This window comes from Salvelinus fontinalis, chromosome 5, assembly GCF_029448725.1.
Source record: "Salvelinus fontinalis isolate EN_2023a chromosome 5, ASM2944872v1, whole genome shotgun sequence".
NCBI lineage: Eukaryota > Metazoa > Chordata > Actinopteri > Salmoniformes > Salmonidae > Salvelinus > Salvelinus fontinalis.
The window spans coordinates 58,266,641-58,271,975 of NC_074669.1; the positions used below are offsets into that span (position 1 = coordinate 58,266,641).

At 44.7% G+C, this 5,335-nt stretch overlaps 1 long non-coding RNA gene across 1 annotated transcript; it reads left to right on the forward strand.

Moving 5' to 3' along the window:
* Positions 1–497: 497 nt before the first annotated feature.
* LOC129855942 (uncharacterized) lies at positions 498–5,008 on the forward strand. The gene is made up of 2 exons (XR_008759581.1): positions 498–894; positions 4,517–5,008. It is a non-coding gene; the product is annotated as an uncharacterized LOC129855942 (long non-coding RNA).
* The last annotated feature ends 327 nt before the right edge of the window (positions 5,009–5,335 follow it).

The window sequence follows — 5,335 nt, forward strand, 5'->3', positions numbered from 1 at the left end:
GGCCCTAGTGGAGACAGGTGACTGAGAGGGCCCTAGTGGAGACAGGTGGCTGAGAGGGCCCTAGTGGAGACAGGTGACTGAGAGGGACCTAGTGGAGACAGGTGACTGAGAGGGCCCTAGTGGAGACAGGTGACTGAAAGGGCCCAGGTATCTGGTAGGTGGTAGGTATCTGGTAGGTGAAATACCTAGTGGACCTGGCTGGCTGAGAGGGCCCTAGTGGAGCCGGCTGGCTGAGAGGGTCTATGGTGGCAGAATTGCTGTTATGTTTATCTAGTGTATCTATGTATTTATTTAGTCTGTTATAGTGTATCTATGTATTTAATTAGTCTGTAATAATGTTTATCTAGTGTATCTATGTATTTAATTAGTCTGTAATAATGTTTATCTAATGTTTCTATATATTTAATTACAGTAGTTATAATGTTTATCTAGTGTATCTATGTATTTAACTAAAGTCATATAATATAATGAGACTTGCTCCCTCTGCTAGTACACTTCCCCTTTGTCTACATGACTGACTCATGGTTCTGGACTCACAGCCAAATGCTGTTTCTCCATATCCTGTTATTTAGCAGTAGACTGAACTAAACTGTGAGAGACGAACAGGACAAATGGTTGTGGTTCCTTTGAGAAACAGTGTTGAGACATTGAGCACTGAGAAATGGTGTGACATTTCTCAACAAGACCTCACCACAAAAGTCACAATATGGAAAGATGAACATCTCTCTGCAGAGGAGATTATATATAATTTAATATATTTGTTTTCATCTGTTTTTGTTTTCTCAATCGTTCAGTTCCATAGGTCAGAGGTCAAGCTGAGCTGAGCCAATAGTGGAAGAGTGGAAAAGGTTACTGGTTATGATGACATCACTACTGGTTATGATGACATCACTGGTGAGAAGTCTGTAATGAAAAGATATTCAGTTGACTGCATGTTAGTCTGTCAGCCTTATCTCCTTCAAACCTCCCTCCCTCTCCTCCCCTTATCCCCCCCCTCTCTCTCTGATCTTATCTCCTTCAAACCTTCCTCCCTCTCCTCCCCTTATCCCCCCCCTCTCTCTCTGATCTTATCTCCTTCAAACCTCCCTCCCTCTCCTCCCCTTATCCCCCCCCTCTCTCTCTCTGATCTTATCTCCTTCAAACCTCCCTCCCTCTCCTCCCCTTATCTCCCCCTCTCTCTCTCTGATCTTCTCCTTCAAACCTCCCTCCCTCTCCTCCCCTTATCTCCCCCTCTCTCTCTCTGATCTTATCTCCTTCAAACCTCCCTCCCTCTCCTCCCCTTATCTCTCGCCCTCCCCACCCCCTCCTCTCTCTCTGCTCCTCTCTCTCATTCTCAAATCAATTCAATTGAAGGGCTTTTTTGGCATGGGAAACACAAGTTAACTAGTTAATATACAAAAGTGAACTAAACAATGAAAATGAACAGTAAACATTACACTCACAGAAGTTCCCAAAGAATAAAGACATTTCAAATGTCATATTATGTATATATACAGTGTTGTAACGATGTGCAAGTGGTTAAAGTACAAAAGGAAAATAAATAAACAAATTTGGGTTATATTTACAATGGTGTTTGTTCTTCACTGGTTGCCCTTTTCTTGTGGCAACAGGTCACACATCTTGCTGGCTGTGCTCACTGAGTCTGTACATAGTCAAAGCTTTCTTTAAGTTTGGGTCAGTCACAGTGATCAGGTATTCTGCCACTGTGTACTCTCTGTTTAGGGCCAAATAGCATTCTAGTTTGCTCTGTTTTTTGTTAATTCTTTCCAATGTGTCAAGTAATTATATTTTAGTTTTCTCATGATTTGTTTGGGTCTAATTGTGTTGCTGTCCTGTTCTCTCTCTCTTCCTGACATATAGCATCAGGCCTGTAGAGCTTGACTCAGATGACAGACATCTAGCTTCTACACCCCCCCCCCTCCTCCTCTCTCACCCTTCCTCTCTCCTCCCCATCCCCTCCTCTCTCTACTCCTCTCTCTCTCTCTTCCCAACATATAGAATCAGGCCTGTAGATCTTGACTCAGGTCACAGACATCTAGCATTTACACCCCCCACTCCTGATCTAACATAAGACCAATATAAAATACATAAAATATACTCTCATTCATTTACATAGAGACAGATACAATCAATCATTGACACTGAATATACAACAGTCAGATGCATGACACCATCACCAATGTTCCTCTAACTTTCTCCGTCACTGAGCAGATTTCAGGTCTGCTGAGCTCAAACTTGAACATTGTGAAAATTCTGTACAACTTCCAGGGTGTGTTTACTGTGAACACAGAGGCTGTACCCCCTTTAAGTTACAGTTAACAGTGGACAAGTAGGCAACTGTGGCTATTTGATCATAATGTAGATCTACCAGAGTGACCTACCATCAAATACAATGGAGAAAATACATCCCATAACATTTTAACATGGAAACAGCTGTTCTATCATTCAGCCTACAGTAGCAGCCAATGTGTGGTGTTCAACGTAGACCTACATTCCATGAGACTTTTGAAAGAAACATGCAGGGCTTGACATTAACCTGTTTATCCACTTATCCAACCGGGATAATAACTCACTAACTAGCAAAGGAGATGAACAAAATGTCCAGCAAGCAGGCCAACAGCCCGAGACCCCAAACAATAGGAACACAAGGCTTTATCGTGGGTTTTTACAGAAATGTTTGGCGATCCACTAGGAATGCCATGGAGATCAACCAGTTGATCGCGATCAACCGATTGGTGACCAGCTGCTCTAGAAAATGTAGTGAATTTCAATCTCGTGGTTCTCACTATTGGCTGATTTATCTGCAGTTTAGGGGGAACATTGTGTCACACCCTGATCTGTTTTACCTGTCTTTGTGATTATCTCCACCCCCTTCCAGGTGTAGCCCATCTTCCCCATTATCCCCTGTGTATTAATGCCTGTGTTTTATGTTTGTCTGAAGCCAGTTCGTACTGTTTGTTCAAGTCAACCAGTGGTTTGTGTCTGCGCCTGCTTTTTCCCAGTCTCTGTTTTCTTGTCCTCCCGGTTTTGACCCTTGCCTGTCCTGACTCTGAGCCCGCCTGCCTGACCACTCTGCCTGTCCTGACTCTGAGCCCACCTGCCTGACCACTCTGCCTGTCCTGACTCTGAGCCCACCTGCCTGACCACTCTGCCTGTCCTGACAGTGAGCCTGTCTGACCACTCTGCCTGTCCTGACTCTGAGCCCGCCTGCCTGACCACTCTGCCTGTCCTGACTCTGAGCCCGCCTGCCTGACCACTCTGCCTGTCCTGACTCTGAGCCCGCCTGCCTGTCCTCACTCTGAGCCCGCCTGCCTGACCACTCTGCCTGTCCTGACTCTGAGCCCGCCTGCCTGACCACTCTGCCTGTCCTGACTCTGAGCCCGCCTGCCTGACCACTCTGCCTGTCCTGACTCTGAGCCCGCCTGCCTGACCACTCTGCCTGTCCTGACTCTGAGCCCGCATGCCTGACCACTCTGCCTGTCCTGACTCTGAGCCCACCTGCCTGACCACTCTGCCTGTCCTGACTCTGAGCATGCCTGACCACTCTGCCTGAGCCTGCTTGCTGATCTGTACCTCTGCCCTCCTCTGGATTACCGATCTCTGCCTACCCTGAGCCCGCCTGCCGTCCTGTACCTTTGGCCCCTTACTCTGGACTATCGACCCCTGCCTGCCTTGACCTGTCTTTGCCTGAACCCTGTTGTACACATTTGGGTCTTACCTTGGTTCTAATAACACTGACCATCAGACCTTAACTGACATTACTGTCTGTCCCCAGATGGACAGTTATGCTACATTAAAGTACATTTACAGGTGATCACATCATTGTCCTGCTTTGAGACACATTTTTACTGTCTGCTTCCAGTTGTATGTTCTTTTACTAGCCCTGAAAATGGTAATATATCAAAACATATCTCAGTAACTGTCACAAGTGTACAACAGCATCCTACCTGTGCTCCAGATCAGGCTCATCAATACCACTGCAGGTATCATATCTGTCTCTAACTGGGGCTCCGCTGAGCGAAACAAGACTACTGTCATGAAGAGAGGACTGAAGAGTGAGAAATACTGCTGGGCTATATGACTTCTAACTCATTACTTCCTTACTTCAATTATGTGGCAAACTGTTAAGCAAATCAGACCAGTTAAACCCACCTACCTACAGGAAACATTGACATTAGAAAAACTCCACAGGAAACTGCTGACAGAGCAGCAGTTACACATAGTGTGTCCTGTAATATCTTACCTAATTGTCAGTGCTTGACTTGGGAAAGTCACCTCTAACTTTCTGTGGTGTAGAAGCTAGAGGTCTGTTACCCAAGTCAACTCAACAGGTGTGGTAGTAATTTACAAATTAGACGCTGTTTTTTTACTTCGAGAATTGTCTGTTAAATGCTTTTGTTTTTTTCACTGATACAAACTTGTCTTGTGTAACTTAGTGATAAGCCTGGGCGTACAGCCAAGAGCTGTTTGGGTGTGACCACAGTGTGTGACACATCCTGATTTTCACAATGTGCAGGAACTCCGCTGTGTGGAAACATGCAGAATGGATCAGAGAATAGTGTGAGCTGTGGTAACGCTAGACGGCCCTGGTGCTGTCAACGTCAGCTATCTTCATCTGCACAGACAAGTTAGTCACCTTTTACACACTATGTTCCTCACCCTCTCTCTCCCTCCTCCCCTGTCTCCTTCTACCAACCCAGTCTGTCAATAAGTCCTATCTCGGTCTCTCATCTCTCTCCCTCCTGTCCTGTCTCCCCCAGTTGCTCTTTTCCTCCCTTCTCCCTCCTCTTCGACAGGCCTGATGCTGTATGTCAGGGTTGGGGTCAGGTCAGTTTACAGCTGTGTCTGTAAACAACGACTCTATATGGAAGTAAATGACTACAAACTACATTCAAGTCTTGAGTTTATTCAAGTAGAATAAGAAAAGGACAAAACAAAATCAAGGTGTATCTGTTAGAAATCATCAATGACTTCACATCAACTCACAAGTATCACAGTAGGATAGAAATGAACACTTGGTAGACTATATAACTTAAACATCCATGGTGGTGACATTAACACTTGGTAGACTATATAACTTAAACATCCATGGTGGTGACATTAACACTTGGTAGAATATATAACTTAAACATCCATGGTGGTGACATTAATACTTGGTAGACTATATAACTTAAACATCCATGGTGGTGACATTAACACTTGGTAGAATATATAACTTAAACATCCATGGTGGTGACATTAACACTTGGTAGACTATATAACTTAAACATCCATGGTGGTGACATTAACACTTGGTAGACTATATAACCTAAAAATCCATGGTGGGAAAATTAAC